Source organism: Lissotriton helveticus, chromosome 2_1 (genome assembly GCF_964261635.1).
Source record: "Lissotriton helveticus chromosome 2_1, aLisHel1.1, whole genome shotgun sequence".
Taxonomy (NCBI): Eukaryota; Metazoa; Chordata; class Amphibia; order Caudata; family Salamandridae; genus Lissotriton; species Lissotriton helveticus.
In genome coordinates, this window is record NC_136059.1 from 455,484,780 (window position 1) to 455,500,079 (window position 15,300).

At 58.5% G+C, this 15,300-nt stretch overlaps 13 non-coding genes and 2 pseudogenes across 14 annotated transcripts; all 15 read left to right on the forward strand.

Moving 5' to 3' along the window:
- Positions 1-280: 280 nt before the first annotated feature.
- Positions 281-444, forward strand: LOC144820400 (U1 spliceosomal RNA). Its single transcript, XR_013607730.1, has one exon. It is a non-coding gene; the product is annotated as a U1 spliceosomal RNA (small nuclear RNA).
- Positions 445-1,335: 891 nt separating this feature from the next.
- LOC144820401 (U1 spliceosomal RNA) lies at positions 1,336-1,499 on the forward strand. Its single transcript, XR_013607731.1, has one exon. It is a non-coding gene; the product is annotated as a U1 spliceosomal RNA (small nuclear RNA).
- Positions 1,500-2,442: 943 nt separating this feature from the next.
- On the forward strand, positions 2,443-3,954 carry LOC144818068 (deoxycytidine kinase 2 pseudogene; annotated as a pseudogene). The gene has a single exon (XR_013607035.1). The product of XR_013607035.1 is annotated as a deoxycytidine kinase 2 pseudogene (transcript).
- LOC144820508 (U1 spliceosomal RNA) lies at positions 3,955-4,092 on the forward strand (annotated as a pseudogene).
- A 617-nt stretch (positions 4,093-4,709) lies between these two features.
- LOC144820402 (U1 spliceosomal RNA) lies at positions 4,710-4,873 on the forward strand. Its single transcript, XR_013607732.1, has one exon. It is a non-coding gene; the product is annotated as a U1 spliceosomal RNA (small nuclear RNA).
- Positions 4,874-5,764: 891 nt separating this feature from the next.
- On the forward strand, positions 5,765-5,928 carry LOC144820403 (U1 spliceosomal RNA). Its single transcript, XR_013607733.1, has one exon. It is a non-coding gene; the product is annotated as a U1 spliceosomal RNA (small nuclear RNA).
- An 891-nt stretch (positions 5,929-6,819) lies between these two features.
- LOC144820404 (U1 spliceosomal RNA) lies at positions 6,820-6,983 on the forward strand. Its single transcript, XR_013607734.1, has one exon. It is a non-coding gene; the product is annotated as a U1 spliceosomal RNA (small nuclear RNA).
- Positions 6,984-7,600: 617 nt separating this feature from the next.
- On the forward strand, positions 7,601-7,764 carry LOC144820405 (U1 spliceosomal RNA). Its single transcript, XR_013607735.1, has one exon. It is a non-coding gene; the product is annotated as a U1 spliceosomal RNA (small nuclear RNA).
- An 891-nt stretch (positions 7,765-8,655) lies between these two features.
- LOC144820407 (U1 spliceosomal RNA) lies at positions 8,656-8,819 on the forward strand. The gene has a single exon (XR_013607736.1). It is a non-coding gene; the product is annotated as a U1 spliceosomal RNA (small nuclear RNA).
- Positions 8,820-9,710: 891 nt separating this feature from the next.
- On the forward strand, positions 9,711-9,874 carry LOC144820408 (U1 spliceosomal RNA). The gene has a single exon (XR_013607737.1). It is a non-coding gene; the product is annotated as a U1 spliceosomal RNA (small nuclear RNA).
- Positions 9,875-10,491: 617 nt separating this feature from the next.
- Positions 10,492-10,655, forward strand: LOC144820409 (U1 spliceosomal RNA). The gene has a single exon (XR_013607738.1). It is a non-coding gene; the product is annotated as a U1 spliceosomal RNA (small nuclear RNA).
- Positions 10,656-11,546: 891 nt separating this feature from the next.
- On the forward strand, positions 11,547-11,710 carry LOC144820410 (U1 spliceosomal RNA). The gene has a single exon (XR_013607739.1). It is a non-coding gene; the product is annotated as a U1 spliceosomal RNA (small nuclear RNA).
- An 891-nt stretch (positions 11,711-12,601) lies between these two features.
- LOC144820411 (U1 spliceosomal RNA) lies at positions 12,602-12,765 on the forward strand. Its single transcript, XR_013607740.1, has one exon. It is a non-coding gene; the product is annotated as a U1 spliceosomal RNA (small nuclear RNA).
- An 891-nt stretch (positions 12,766-13,656) lies between these two features.
- Positions 13,657-13,820, forward strand: LOC144820412 (U1 spliceosomal RNA). The gene has a single exon (XR_013607741.1). It is a non-coding gene; the product is annotated as a U1 spliceosomal RNA (small nuclear RNA).
- An 891-nt stretch (positions 13,821-14,711) lies between these two features.
- On the forward strand, positions 14,712-14,875 carry LOC144820413 (U1 spliceosomal RNA). The gene has a single exon (XR_013607742.1). It is a non-coding gene; the product is annotated as a U1 spliceosomal RNA (small nuclear RNA).
- The last annotated feature ends 425 nt before the right edge of the window (positions 14,876-15,300 follow it).

The window sequence follows — 15,300 nt, forward strand, 5'->3', positions numbered from 1 at the left end:
TGGCTTTCCCGCCCGTGTGAGCTGCGTGCAGTATAGTGAAAGCAGGGCCCTGGTGGGCGTGGACATGCAAATTTTGCAGGCCGGCCGAGGCCTGTGGGAAGCTGCTGTGGGTAGCTGCGCGCTTTCCAAAGTGGGCACAGGGCCCTTGGCTGGGCAACCTTGGGCCTCACAAGGCCCATGCTCTGCCTCGCCCGGCCTCAGGCCTTCCCTGTGTGGATGCCACCCTCGCTCTGCGGGGAGATGCCATGCGGGCCGCCCTCGCCCTGTCCCCTTCCAACTCATACTTACCTGGCAGGGGAGACACCATGATCACGAAGGTGGTTCTCCCAGGGTGAGGCTCATCCATTGCACTTCGGATGTGCTGACCCCTGCGATGTCCCCAAATGCGGGATACTCGACTGCATAATTTCTGGTAGTGGGGGACTGCGTTCGCGCTTTCCCCTGATCTCTGGTTTCAAGAAAGACAAAAAGGGAGAGAAAAATAAAAAGGAGTCTGGAGCACCTTTCGTCGTCTTCTGTGGTCTGTCCAGGGTGCTGCGGCTGGATTGGAAGGGGGCGTGGGCAAGAGGGGATAGCATGCAAAGTGCTGAGCCTGGGGAATGATGGGATAGTTGAAGCCTCCCACTCTGGGGACCTATCCAGAGACAGGGCAGTAGGCCCTGGCCAGGTGACATGTCTGCTCCTTTCGATCGCCAGCCCTGGGGCTGTGGCCTGGCTGCCAGCCACTTGCCTCACCCTAGCCTTCCCGGGCCCAGACTCTGGCTGAGAACCCCAGGCTGTGGCCCGGCGAGGGCTCTGCCCGGCGAGGGTTCTGCTGCGTTTGGGAGCGTTCGGGAAGGCGTGAGGGGCTCGGGGCGAGAACCCCTGCTCGCTTGCTGGCCGCTTTGTCTCTGACTTTCAGCCACAAGCAGTCAACTGGGGCCTAGCCAGGCAACAGGTCACTGCCTACTCTAGAGTTGGCTTCAGTGGCAGGTCTTGAGCATCAAAAGCCCCAAATCTCTGCTTCTGGGCCCAAAATCGACCTGGCAAGCCCCCTTCTGTGAGTGCTGTAGCCCTGGCTTTCCCGCCCGTGTGAGCTGCGTGCAGTATAGTGAAAGCAGGGCCCTGGTGGGCGTGGACATGCAAATTTTGCAGGCCGGCCGAGGCCTGTGGGAAGCTGCTGTGGGTAGCTGCGCGCTTTCCAAAGTGGGCACAGGGCCCTTGGCTGGGCAACCTTGGGCCTCACAAGGCCCATGCTCTGCCTCGCCCGGCCTCAGGCCTTCCCTGTGTGGATGCCACCCTCGCTCTGCGGGGAGATGCCATGCGGGCCGCCCTCGCCCTGTCCCCTTCCAACTCATACTTACCTGGCAGGGGAGACACCATGATCACGAAGGTGGTTCTCCCAGGGTGAGGCTCATCCATTGCACTTCGGATGTGCTGACCCCTGCGATGTCCCCAAATGCGGGATACTCGACTGCATAATTTCTGGTAGTGGGGGACTGCGTTCGCGCTTTCCCCTGATCTCTGGTTTCAAGAAAGACAAAAAGGGAGAGAAAAATAAAAAGGAGTCTGGAGCACCTTTCGTCGTCTTCTGTGGTCTGTCCAGGGTGCTGCGGCTGGATTGGAAGGGGGCGTGGGCAAGAGGGGATAGCATGCAAAGTGCTGAGCCTGGGGAATGATGGGATAGTTGAAGCCTCCCACTCTGGGGACCTATCCAGAGACAGGGCAGTAGGCCCTGGCCAGGTGACATGTCTGCTCCTTTCGATCGCCAGCCCTGGGGCTGTGGCCTGGCTGCCAGCCACTTGCCTCACCCTAGCCTTCCCGGGCCCAGACTCTGGCTGAGAACCCCAGGCTGTGGCCCGGCGAGGGCTCTGCCCGGCGAGGGTTCTGCTGCGTTTGGGAGCGTTCGGGAAGGCGTGAGGGGCTCGGGGCGAGAACCCCTGCTCGCTTGCTGGCCGCTTTGTCTCTGACTTTCAGCCACAAGCAGTCAACTGGGGCCTAGCCAGGCAACAGGTCACTGCCTACTCTAGAGTTGGCTTCAGTGGCAGGTCTTGAGCATCAAAAGCCCCAAATCTCTGCTTCTGGGCCCAAAATCGACCTGGCAAGCCCCCTTCTGTGAGTGCTGTAGCCCTGGCTTTCCCGCCCGTGTGAGCTGCGTGCAGTATAGTGAAAGCAGGGCCCTGGTGGGCGTGGACATGCAAATTTTGCAGGCCGGCCGAGGCCTGTGGGAAGCTGCTGTGGGTAGCTGCGCGCTTTCCAAAGTGGGCACAGGGCCCTTGGCTGGGCAACCTTGGGCCTCACAAGGCCCATGCTCTGCCTCGCCCGGCCTCAGGCCTTCCCTGTGTGGATGCCACCCTCGCTCTGCGGGGAGATGCCATGCGGGCCGCCCTCGCCCTGTCCCCTTCCAACTCATACTTACCTGGCAGGGGAGACACCATGATCACGAAGGTGGTTCTCCCAGTGAACTGAGCACCATTAACGCGAGCAGCGGCACGCAGGGTCCCCTCACAGCACCGACATGGCGACACCCCCGAAAAGGATGTGCATCAGCCCAGTTTTCGAGAGCAGCTTTGACAAGCGGTCCAGGAAGCTGTCCATCGAGGGGAACATCGCCGCTGGAAAATCTACGTTTGTTCGTATGCTGGAGAAAGCAAGTGATGAGTGGGAGATTATTCCTGAACCTATCGCAAGGTGGTGCAACGTGCAAACAAATGAAGATGAACACGAGGAACTTTCAACTTCTCAGAAAAGTGGTGGCAACTTGCTCCAAATGCTGTACGATAAGCCTACTCGATGGGCTTACACTTTCCAGACCTATGCTTGTTTGAGTAGAGTAAGGGCGCAGTTAAAGCCGGTGTCAGCAAAACTACAAGAAGCTGAGCGACCTGTACAATTTTTTGAAAGATCAGTTTACAGTGACCGGTATGTGTTTGCGTCCAACTTGTTTGAATCTGGGAACATCAATGAAACTGAATGGGCAATTTATCAGGACTGGCATACGTGGCTTTTGAATCAATTTGAGTCTGAGATCGAGCTGGATGGAATGATCTACCTTAGAAGTACACCTGAGAAATGTATGGAACGTTTGCGCTATAGGGGCAGGGAAGAAGAGCAGGGAATTGAGCTGGAATATCTAGAAAAACTTCACTTCAAACATGAAATGTGGCTCCATTCAAGAACCATGAATGTTGACTTTGAAAACCTCCGGGATATTCCAATCTTGGTCTTAGACGTTAATGAGGACTTCAAAAATGACAAGATTAAACAGGAAGATTTACTGGAAAAGGTCAAGATATTTCTGAATTCACTTTAACCTCTGAAGAACCTCGCCAAAGAAACTTTGCTCTTGGAAACTCACTAAAAGCCAGACTGTACAAGAAAAAGCAGTCCCTAATTATTGCACATATTTGTATATATGTATTGCATTTTAATGTTTTGTATGAAATGAATACTGATGTATTGGAATGTCTAAATCGGACAAAATGTTTATGGTGCTATTTTATTGTAACTTGCTGCTTTGATTTTATGTATATAATGTTCATTTTAAGGTGACCTCCCTGGAAAAGAGGGCGGATTGCATGAAGTTTCCCCAATACACAAAGACCACAGTCCTGCCTTTACTCCAAAGCACTCCAAATTTCTGCTCTCACTTACACCCCTGTAAGTGTTACGCTACAGCACCCATGGTACAGATTATTTGAACCGTTTTGATGGGCTACTAGATGTGACTGCTCATGGGTGTTTGTTCCTCCTTGTAGGCTGGTGGGGCAGGCGAATCCCTGCCTCGTCGACTTGTACAAGACTAACCCCCTTAGCTCTTTTCCTGCAAGCTCGAAGAACCTAGATTGTTGTCTTAGTTGTAAAACTTTGCATTAATAAGTTGGGTGTCAAGACCAATCCATGCAGATCGGACTTGATTGTTTTTAATAAAAAAACTTTTTGGTCAAAAAAAAAAAAAAAAAAAAAAAAAAAAAAAAAAAAAAAAGGTGGTTCTCCCAGGGTGAGGCTCATCCATTGCACTTCGGATGTGCTGACCCCTGCGATGTCCCCAAATGCGGGATACTCGACTGCATAATTTCTGGTAGTGGGGGACTGCGTTCGCGCTTTCCCCTGATCTCTGGTTTCAAGAAAGACAAAAAGGGAGAGAAAAATAAAAAGGAGTCTGGAGCACCCTTTGACGTTTCTTGTCGTCCGTCCAGGGTGCTGTAAGCTGGCTGGAATGGGGAGTGGGCGAGGGCCCATTACATATGCGAATTGACGAGCTTGGGGGATGCTGGGTTAGGGCTTAGAAACGTGCTTCTGGGCCCGATTTCGGCCTGGCAAGCCCTCTTCTCTGCTTGCCGTAGCCTTTGCTTGCGCACAGTTTGGAGGGCCTGACAGATCTGCTTTTGGGCCCGATTTCGACCTGCCAAGCCCTCTGGTGTGCTAGCTGTAGCCCTGGCTTTCCCCCCATGTGAGCTGCGTGCAGAGTAGTGAAAGCAGGGCCCTGATTGGCGCTGCTGGTGGGCGTGGACATGCAAATTTTGCAGGCCGGCCGAGGCCTGTGGGAAGCTGCTGTGGGTAGCTGCGCGCTTTCCAAAGTGGGCACAGGGCCCTTGGCTGGGCAACCTTGGGCCTCACAAGGCCCATGCTCTGCCTCGCCCGGCCTCAGGCCTTCCCTGTGTGGATGCCACCCTCGCTCTGCGGGGAGATGCCATGCGGGCCGCCCTCGCCCTGTCCCCTTCCAACTCATACTTACCTGGCAGGGGAGACACCATGATCACGAAGGTGGTTCTCCCAGGGTGAGGCTCATCCATTGCACTTCGGATGTGCTGACCCCTGCGATGTCCCCAAATGCGGGATACTCGACTGCATAATTTCTGGTAGTGGGGGACTGCGTTCGCGCTTTCCCCTGATCTCTGGTTTCAAGAAAGACAAAAAGGGAGAGAAAAATAAAAAGGAGTCTGGAGCACCTTTCGTCGTCTTCTGTGGTCTGTCCAGGGTGCTGCGGCTGGATTGGAAGGGGGCGTGGGCAAGAGGGGATAGCATGCAAAGTGCTGAGCCTGGGGAATGATGGGATAGTTGAAGCCTCCCACTCTGGGGACCTATCCAGAGACAGGGCAGTAGGCCCTGGCCAGGTGACATGTCTGCTCCTTTCGATCGCCAGCCCTGGGGCTGTGGCCTGGCTGCCAGCCACTTGCCTCACCCTAGCCTTCCCGGGCCCAGACTCTGGCTGAGAACCCCAGGCTGTGGCCCGGCGAGGGCTCTGCCCGGCGAGGGTTCTGCTGCGTTTGGGAGCGTTCGGGAAGGCGTGAGGGGCTCGGGGCGAGAACCCCTGCTCGCTTGCTGGCCGCTTTGTCTCTGACTTTCAGCCACAAGCAGTCAACTGGGGCCTAGCCAGGCAACAGGTCACTGCCTACTCTAGAGTTGGCTTCAGTGGCAGGTCTTGAGCATCAAAAGCCCCAAATCTCTGCTTCTGGGCCCAAAATCGACCTGGCAAGCCCCCTTCTGTGAGTGCTGTAGCCCTGGCTTTCCCGCCCGTGTGAGCTGCGTGCAGTATAGTGAAAGCAGGGCCCTGGTGGGCGTGGACATGCAAATTTTGCAGGCCGGCCGAGGCCTGTGGGAAGCTGCTGTGGGTAGCTGCGCGCTTTCCAAAGTGGGCACAGGGCCCTTGGCTGGGCAACCTTGGGCCTCACAAGGCCCATGCTCTGCCTCGCCCGGCCTCAGGCCTTCCCTGTGTGGATGCCACCCTCGCTCTGCGGGGAGATGCCATGCGGGCCGCCCTCGCCCTGTCCCCTTCCAACTCATACTTACCTGGCAGGGGAGACACCATGATCACGAAGGTGGTTCTCCCAGGGTGAGGCTCATCCATTGCACTTCGGATGTGCTGACCCCTGCGATGTCCCCAAATGCGGGATACTCGACTGCATAATTTCTGGTAGTGGGGGACTGCGTTCGCGCTTTCCCCTGATCTCTGGTTTCAAGAAAGACAAAAAGGGAGAGAAAAATAAAAAGGAGTCTGGAGCACCTTTCGTCGTCTTCTGTGGTCTGTCCAGGGTGCTGCGGCTGGATTGGAAGGGGGCGTGGGCAAGAGGGGATAGCATGCAAAGTGCTGAGCCTGGGGAATGATGGGATAGTTGAAGCCTCCCACTCTGGGGACCTATCCAGAGACAGGGCAGTAGGCCCTGGCCAGGTGACATGTCTGCTCCTTTCGATCGCCAGCCCTGGGGCTGTGGCCTGGCTGCCAGCCACTTGCCTCACCCTAGCCTTCCCGGGCCCAGACTCTGGCTGAGAACCCCAGGCTGTGGCCCGGCGAGGGCTCTGCCCGGCGAGGGTTCTGCTGCGTTTGGGAGCGTTCGGGAAGGCGTGAGGGGCTCGGGGCGAGAACCCCTGCTCGCTTGCTGGCCGCTTTGTCTCTGACTTTCAGCCACAAGCAGTCAACTGGGGCCTAGCCAGGCAACAGGTCACTGCCTACTCTAGAGTTGGCTTCAGTGGCAGGTCTTGAGCATCAAAAGCCCCAAATCTCTGCTTCTGGGCCCAAAATCGACCTGGCAAGCCCCCTTCTGTGAGTGCTGTAGCCCTGGCTTTCCCGCCCGTGTGAGCTGCGTGCAGTATAGTGAAAGCAGGGCCCTGGTGGGCGTGGACATGCAAATTTTGCAGGCCGGCCGAGGCCTGTGGGAAGCTGCTGTGGGTAGCTGCGCGCTTTCCAAAGTGGGCACAGGGCCCTTGGCTGGGCAACCTTGGGCCTCACAAGGCCCATGCTCTGCCTCGCCCGGCCTCAGGCCTTCCCTGTGTGGATGCCACCCTCGCTCTGCGGGGAGATGCCATGCGGGCCGCCCTCGCCCTGTCCCCTTCCAACTCATACTTACCTGGCAGGGGAGACACCATGATCACGAAGGTGGTTCTCCCAGGGTGAGGCTCATCCATTGCACTTCGGATGTGCTGACCCCTGCGATGTCCCCAAATGCGGGATACTCGACTGCATAATTTCTGGTAGTGGGGGACTGCGTTCGCGCTTTCCCCTGATCTCTGGTTTCAAGAAAGACAAAAAGGGAGAGAAAAATAAAAAGGAGTCTGGAGCACCCTTTGACGTTTCTTGTCGTCCGTCCAGGGTGCTGTAAGCTGGCTGGAATGGGGAGTGGGCGAGGGCCCATTACATATGCGAATTGACGAGCTTGGGGGATGCTGGGTTAGGGCTTAGAAACGTGCTTCTGGGCCCGATTTCGGCCTGGCAAGCCCTCTTCTCTGCTTGCCGTAGCCTTTGCTTGCGCACAGTTTGGAGGGCCTGACAGATCTGCTTTTGGGCCCGATTTCGACCTGCCAAGCCCTCTGGTGTGCTAGCTGTAGCCCTGGCTTTCCCCCCATGTGAGCTGCGTGCAGAGTAGTGAAAGCAGGGCCCTGATTGGCGCTGCTGGTGGGCGTGGACATGCAAATTTTGCAGGCCGGCCGAGGCCTGTGGGAAGCTGCTGTGGGTAGCTGCGCGCTTTCCAAAGTGGGCACAGGGCCCTTGGCTGGGCAACCTTGGGCCTCACAAGGCCCATGCTCTGCCTCGCCCGGCCTCAGGCCTTCCCTGTGTGGATGCCACCCTCGCTCTGCGGGGAGATGCCATGCGGGCCGCCCTCGCCCTGTCCCCTTCCAACTCATACTTACCTGGCAGGGGAGACACCATGATCACGAAGGTGGTTCTCCCAGGGTGAGGCTCATCCATTGCACTTCGGATGTGCTGACCCCTGCGATGTCCCCAAATGCGGGATACTCGACTGCATAATTTCTGGTAGTGGGGGACTGCGTTCGCGCTTTCCCCTGATCTCTGGTTTCAAGAAAGACAAAAAGGGAGAGAAAAATAAAAAGGAGTCTGGAGCACCTTTCGTCGTCTTCTGTGGTCTGTCCAGGGTGCTGCGGCTGGATTGGAAGGGGGCGTGGGCAAGAGGGGATAGCATGCAAAGTGCTGAGCCTGGGGAATGATGGGATAGTTGAAGCCTCCCACTCTGGGGACCTATCCAGAGACAGGGCAGTAGGCCCTGGCCAGGTGACATGTCTGCTCCTTTCGATCGCCAGCCCTGGGGCTGTGGCCTGGCTGCCAGCCACTTGCCTCACCCTAGCCTTCCCGGGCCCAGACTCTGGCTGAGAACCCCAGGCTGTGGCCCGGCGAGGGCTCTGCCCGGCGAGGGTTCTGCTGCGTTTGGGAGCGTTCGGGAAGGCGTGAGGGGCTCGGGGCGAGAACCCCTGCTCGCTTGCTGGCCGCTTTGTCTCTGACTTTCAGCCACAAGCAGTCAACTGGGGCCTAGCCAGGCAACAGGTCACTGCCTACTCTAGAGTTGGCTTCAGTGGCAGGTCTTGAGCATCAAAAGCCCCAAATCTCTGCTTCTGGGCCCAAAATCGACCTGGCAAGCCCCCTTCTGTGAGTGCTGTAGCCCTGGCTTTCCCGCCCGTGTGAGCTGCGTGCAGTATAGTGAAAGCAGGGCCCTGGTGGGCGTGGACATGCAAATTTTGCAGGCCGGCCGAGGCCTGTGGGAAGCTGCTGTGGGTAGCTGCGCGCTTTCCAAAGTGGGCACAGGGCCCTTGGCTGGGCAACCTTGGGCCTCACAAGGCCCATGCTCTGCCTCGCCCGGCCTCAGGCCTTCCCTGTGTGGATGCCACCCTCGCTCTGCGGGGAGATGCCATGCGGGCCGCCCTCGCCCTGTCCCCTTCCAACTCATACTTACCTGGCAGGGGAGACACCATGATCACGAAGGTGGTTCTCCCAGGGTGAGGCTCATCCATTGCACTTCGGATGTGCTGACCCCTGCGATGTCCCCAAATGCGGGATACTCGACTGCATAATTTCTGGTAGTGGGGGACTGCGTTCGCGCTTTCCCCTGATCTCTGGTTTCAAGAAAGACAAAAAGGGAGAGAAAAATAAAAAGGAGTCTGGAGCACCTTTCGTCGTCTTCTGTGGTCTGTCCAGGGTGCTGCGGCTGGATTGGAAGGGGGCGTGGGCAAGAGGGGATAGCATGCAAAGTGCTGAGCCTGGGGAATGATGGGATAGTTGAAGCCTCCCACTCTGGGGACCTATCCAGAGACAGGGCAGTAGGCCCTGGCCAGGTGACATGTCTGCTCCTTTCGATCGCCAGCCCTGGGGCTGTGGCCTGGCTGCCAGCCACTTGCCTCACCCTAGCCTTCCCGGGCCCAGACTCTGGCTGAGAACCCCAGGCTGTGGCCCGGCGAGGGCTCTGCCCGGCGAGGGTTCTGCTGCGTTTGGGAGCGTTCGGGAAGGCGTGAGGGGCTCGGGGCGAGAACCCCTGCTCGCTTGCTGGCCGCTTTGTCTCTGACTTTCAGCCACAAGCAGTCAACTGGGGCCTAGCCAGGCAACAGGTCACTGCCTACTCTAGAGTTGGCTTCAGTGGCAGGTCTTGAGCATCAAAAGCCCCAAATCTCTGCTTCTGGGCCCAAAATCGACCTGGCAAGCCCCCTTCTGTGAGTGCTGTAGCCCTGGCTTTCCCGCCCGTGTGAGCTGCGTGCAGTATAGTGAAAGCAGGGCCCTGGTGGGCGTGGACATGCAAATTTTGCAGGCCGGCCGAGGCCTGTGGGAAGCTGCTGTGGGTAGCTGCGCGCTTTCCAAAGTGGGCACAGGGCCCTTGGCTGGGCAACCTTGGGCCTCACAAGGCCCATGCTCTGCCTCGCCCGGCCTCAGGCCTTCCCTGTGTGGATGCCACCCTCGCTCTGCGGGGAGATGCCATGCGGGCCGCCCTCGCCCTGTCCCCTTCCAACTCATACTTACCTGGCAGGGGAGACACCATGATCACGAAGGTGGTTCTCCCAGGGTGAGGCTCATCCATTGCACTTCGGATGTGCTGACCCCTGCGATGTCCCCAAATGCGGGATACTCGACTGCATAATTTCTGGTAGTGGGGGACTGCGTTCGCGCTTTCCCCTGATCTCTGGTTTCAAGAAAGACAAAAAGGGAGAGAAAAATAAAAAGGAGTCTGGAGCACCCTTTGACGTTTCTTGTCGTCCGTCCAGGGTGCTGTAAGCTGGCTGGAATGGGGAGTGGGCGAGGGCCCATTACATATGCGAATTGACGAGCTTGGGGGATGCTGGGTTAGGGCTTAGAAACGTGCTTCTGGGTCCGATTTCGGCCTGGCAAGCCCTCTTCTCTGCTTGCCGTAGCCTTTGCTTGCGCACAGTTTGGAGGGCCTGACAGATCTGCTTTTGGGCCCGATTTCGACCTGCCAAGCCCTCTGGTGTGCTAGCTGTAGCCCTGGCTTTCCCCCCATGTGAGCTGCGTGCAGAGTAGTGAAAGCAGGGCCCTGATTGGCGCTGCTGGTGGGCGTGGACATGCAAATTTTGCAGGCCGGCCGAGGCCTGTGGGAAGCTGCTGTGGGTAGCTGCGCGCTTTCCAAAGTGGGCACAGGGCCCTTGGCTGGGCAACCTTGGGCCTCACAAGGCCCATGCTCTGCCTCGCCCGGCCTCAGGCCTTCCCTGTGTGGATGCCACCCTCGCTCTGCGGGGAGATGCCATGCGGGCCGCCCTCGCCCTGTCCCCTTCCAACTCATACTTACCTGGCAGGGGAGACACCATGATCACGAAGGTGGTTCTCCCAGGGTGAGGCTCATCCATTGCACTTCGGATGTGCTGACCCCTGCGATGTCCCCAAATGCGGGATACTCGACTGCATAATTTCTGGTAGTGGGGGACTGCGTTCGCGCTTTCCCCTGATCTCTGGTTTCAAGAAAGACAAAAAGGGAGAGAAAAATAAAAAGGAGTCTGGAGCACCTTTCGTCGTCTTCTGTGGTCTGTCCAGGGTGCTGCGGCTGGATTGGAAGGGGGCGTGGGCAAGAGGGGATAGCATGCAAAGTGCTGAGCCTGGGGAATGATGGGATAGTTGAAGCCTCCCACTCTGGGGACCTATCCAGAGACAGGGCAGTAGGCCCTGGCCAGGTGACATGTCTGCTCCTTTCGATCGCCAGCCCTGGGGCTGTGGCCTGGCTGCCAGCCACTTGCCTCACCCTAGCCTTCCCGGGCCCAGACTCTGGCTGAGAACCCCAGGCTGTGGCCCGGCGAGGGCTCTGCCCGGCGAGGGTTCTGCTGCGTTTGGGAGCATTCGGGAAGGCGTGAGGGGCTCGGGGCGAGAACCCCTGCTCGCTTGCTGGCCGCTTTGTCTCTGACTTTCAGCCACAAGCAGTCAACTGGGGCCTAGCCAGGCAACAGGTCACTGCCTACTCTAGAGTTGGCTTCAGTGGCAGGTCTTGAGCATCAAAAGCCCCAAATCTCTGCTTCTGGGCCCAAAATCGACCTGGCAAGCCCCCTTCTGTGAGTGCTGTAGCCCTGGCTTTCCCGCCCGTGTGAGCTGCGTGCAGTATAGTGAAAGCAGGGCCCTGGTGGGCGTGGACATGCAAATTTTGCAGGCCGGCCGAGGCCTGTGGGAAGCTGCTGTGGGTAGCTGCGCGCTTTCCAAAGTGGGCACAGGGCCCTTGGCTGGGCAACCTTGGGCCTCACAAGGCCCATGCTCTGCCTCGCCCGGCCTCAGGCCTTCCCTGTGTGGATGCCACCCTCGCTCTGCGGGGAGATGCCATGCGGGCCGCCCTCGCCCTGTCCCCTTCCAACTCATACTTACCTGGCAGGGGAGACACCATGATCACGAAGGTGGTTCTCCCAGGGTGAGGCTCATCCATTGCACTTCGGATGTGCTGACCCCTGCGATGTCCCCAAATGCGGGATACTCGACTGCATAATTTCTGGTAGTGGGGGACTGCGTTCGCGCTTTCCCCTGATCTCTGGTTTCAAGAAAGACAAAAAGGGAGAGAAAAATAAAAAGGAGTCTGGAGCACCTTTCGTCGTCTTCTGTGGTCTGTCCAGGGTGCTGCGGCTGGATTGGAAGGGGGCGTGGGCAAGAGGGGATAGCATGCAAAGTGCTGAGCCTGGGGAATGATGGGATAGTTGAAGCCTCCCACTCTGGGGACCTATCCAGAGACAGGGCAGTAGGCCCTGGCCAGGTGACATGTCTGCTCCTTTCGATCGCCAGCCCTGGGGCTGTGGCCTGGCTGCCAGCCACTTGCCTCACCCTAGCCTTCCCGGGCCCAGACTCTGGCTGAGAACCCCAGGCTGTGGCCCGGCGAGGGCTCTGCCCGGCGAGGGTTCTGCTGCGTTTGGGAGCGTTCGGGAAGGCGTGAGGGGCTCGGGGCGAGAACCCCTGCTCGCTTGCTGGCCGCTTTGTCTCTGACTTTCAGCCACAAGCAGTCAACTGGGGCCTAGCCAGGCAACAGGTCACTGCCTACTCTAGAGTTGGCTTCAGTGGCAGGTCTTGAGCATCAAAAGCCCCAAATCTCTGCTTCTGGGCCCAAAATCGACCTGGCAAGCCCCCTTCTGTGAGTGCTGTAGCCCTGGCTTTCCCGCCCGTGTGAGCTGCGTGCAGTATAGTGAAAGCAGGGCCCTGGTGGGCGTGGACATGCAAATTTTGCAGGCCGGCCGAGGCCTGTGGGAAGCTGCTGTGGGTAGCTGCGCGCTTTCCAAAGTGGGCACAGGGCCCTTGGCTGGGCAACCTTGGGCCTCACAAGGCCCATGCTCTGCCTCGCCCGGCCTCAGGCCTTCCCTGTGTGGATGCCACCCTCGCTCTGCGGGGAGATGCCATGCGGGCCGCCCTCGCCCTGTCCCCTTCCAACTCATACTTACCTGGCAGGGGAGACACCATGATCACGAAGGTGGTTCTCCCAGGGTGAGGCTCATCCATTGCACTTCGGATGTGCTGACCCCTGCGATGTCCCCAAATGCGGGATACTCGACTGCATAATTTCTGGTAGTGGGGGACTGCGTTCGCGCTTTCCCCTGATCTCTGGTTTCAAGAAAGACAAAAAGGGAGAGAAAAATAAAAAGGAGTCTGGAGCACCTTTCGTCGTCTTCTGTGGTCTGTCCAGGGTGCTGCGGCTGGATTGGAAGGGGGCGTGGGCAAGAGGGGATAGCATGCAAAGTGCTGAGCCTGGGGAATGATGGGATAGTTGAAGCCTCCCACTCTGGGGACCTATCCAGAGACAGGGCAGTAGGCCCTGGCCAGGTGACATGTCTGCTCCTTTCGATCGCCAGCCCTGGGGCTGTGGCCTGGCTGCCAGCCACTTGCCTCACCCTAGCCTTCCCGGGCCCAGACTCTGGCTGAGAACCCCAGGCTGTGGCCCGGCGAGGGCTCTGCCCGGCGAGGGTTCTGCTGCGTTTGGGAGCGTTCGGGAAGGCGTGAGGGGCTCGGGGCGAGAACCCCTGCTCGCTTGCTGGCCGCTTTGTCTCTGACTTTCAGCCACAAGCAGTCAACTGGGGCCTAGCCAGGCAACAGGTCACTGCCTACTCTAGAGTTGGCTTCAGTGGCAGGTCTTGAGCATCAAAAGCCCCAAATCTCTGCTTCTGGGCCCAAAATCGACCTGGCAAGCCCCCTTCTGTGAGTGCTGTAGCCCTGGCTTTCCCGCCCGTGTGAGCTGCGTGCAGTATAGTGAAAGCAGGGCCCTGGTGGGCGTGGACATGCAAATTTTGCAGGCCGGCCGAGGCCTGTGGGAAGCTGCTGTGGGTAGCTGCGCGCTTTCCAAAGTGGGCACAGGGCCCTTGGCTGGGCAACCTTGGGCCTCACAAGGCCCATGCTCTGCCTCGCCCGGCCTCAGGCCTTCCCTGTGTGGATGCCACCCTCGCTCTGCGGGGAGATGCCATGCGGGCCGCCCTCGCCCTGTCCCCTTCCAACTCATACTTACCTGGCAGGGGAGACACCATGATCACGAAGGTGGTTCTCCCAGGGTGAGGCTCATCCATTGCACTTCGGATGTGCTGACCCCTGCGATGTCCCCAAATGCGGGATACTCGACTGCATAATTTCTGGTAGTGGGGGACTGCGTTCGCGCTTTCCCCTGATCTCTGGTTTCAAGAAAGACAAAAAGGGAGAGAAAAATAAAAAGGAGTCTGGAGCACCTTTCGTCGTCTTCTGTGGTCTGTCCAGGGTGCTGCGGCTGGATTGGAAGGGGGCGTGGGCAAGAGGGGATAGCATGCAAAGTGCTGAGCCTGGGGAATGATGGGATAGTTGAAGCCTCCCACTCTGGGGACCTATCCAGAGACAGGGCAGTAGGCCCTGGCCAGGTGACATGTCTGCTCCTTTCGATCGCCAGCCCTGGGGCTGTGGCCTGGCTGCCAGCCACTTGCCTCACCCTAGCCTTCCCGGGCCCAGACTCTGGCTGAGAACCCCAGGCTGTGGCCCGGCGAGGGCTCTGCCCGGCGAGGGTTCTGCTGCGTTTGGGAGCGTTCGGGAAGGCGTGAGGGGCTCGGGGCGAGAACCCCTGCTCGCTTGCTGGCCGCTTTGTCTCTGACTTTCAGCCACAAGCAGTCAACTGGGGCCTAGCCAGGCAACAGGTCACTGCCTACTCTAGAGTTGGCTTCAGTGGCAGGTCTTGAGCATCAAAAGCCCCAAATCTCTGCTTCTGGGCCCAAAATCGACCTGGCAAGCCCCCTTCTGTGAGTGCTGTAGCCCTGGCTTTCCCGCCCGTGTGAGCTGCGTGCAGTATAGTGAAAGCAGGGCCCTGGTGGGCGTGGACATGCAAATTTTGCAGGCCGGCCGAGGCCTGTGGGAAGCTGCTGTGGGTAGCTGCGCGCTTTCCAAAGTGGGCACAGGGCCCTTGGCTGGGCAACCTTGGGCCTCACAAGGCCCATGCTCTGCCTCGCCCGGCCTCAGGCCTTCCCTGTGTGGATGCCACCCTCGCTCTGCGGGGAGATGCCATGCGGGCCGCCCTCGCCCTGTCCCCTTCCAACTCATACTTACCTGGCAGGGGAGACACCATGATCACGAAGGTGGTTCTCCCAGGGTGAGGCTCATCCATTGCACTTCGGATGTGCTGACCCCTGCGATGTCCCCAAATGCGGGATACTCGACTGCATAATTTCTGGTAGTGGGGGACTGCGTTCGCGCTTTCCCCTGATCTCTGGTTTCAAGAAAGACAAAAAGGGAGAGAAAAATAAAAAGGAGTCTGGAGCACCCTTTGACGTTTCTTGTCGTCCGTCCAGGGTGCTGTAAGCTGGCTGGAATGGGGAGTGGGCGAGGGCCCATTACATATGCGAATTGACGAGCTTGGGGGATGCTGGGTTAGGGCTTAGAAACGTGCTTCTGGGTCCGATTTCGGCCTGGCAAGCCCTCTTCTCTGCTTGCCGTAGCCTTTGCTTGCGCACAGTTTGGAGGGCCTGACAGATCTGCTTTTGGGCCCGATTTCGACCTGCCAAGCCCTCTGGTGTGCTAGCTGTAGCCCTGGCTTTCCCCCCATGTGAGCTGCGTGCAGAGTAGTGAAAGCAGGGCCCTGATTGGCGCTGCTGGTGGGCGTGGACATGCAAATTTTGCAGGCCGGCCGA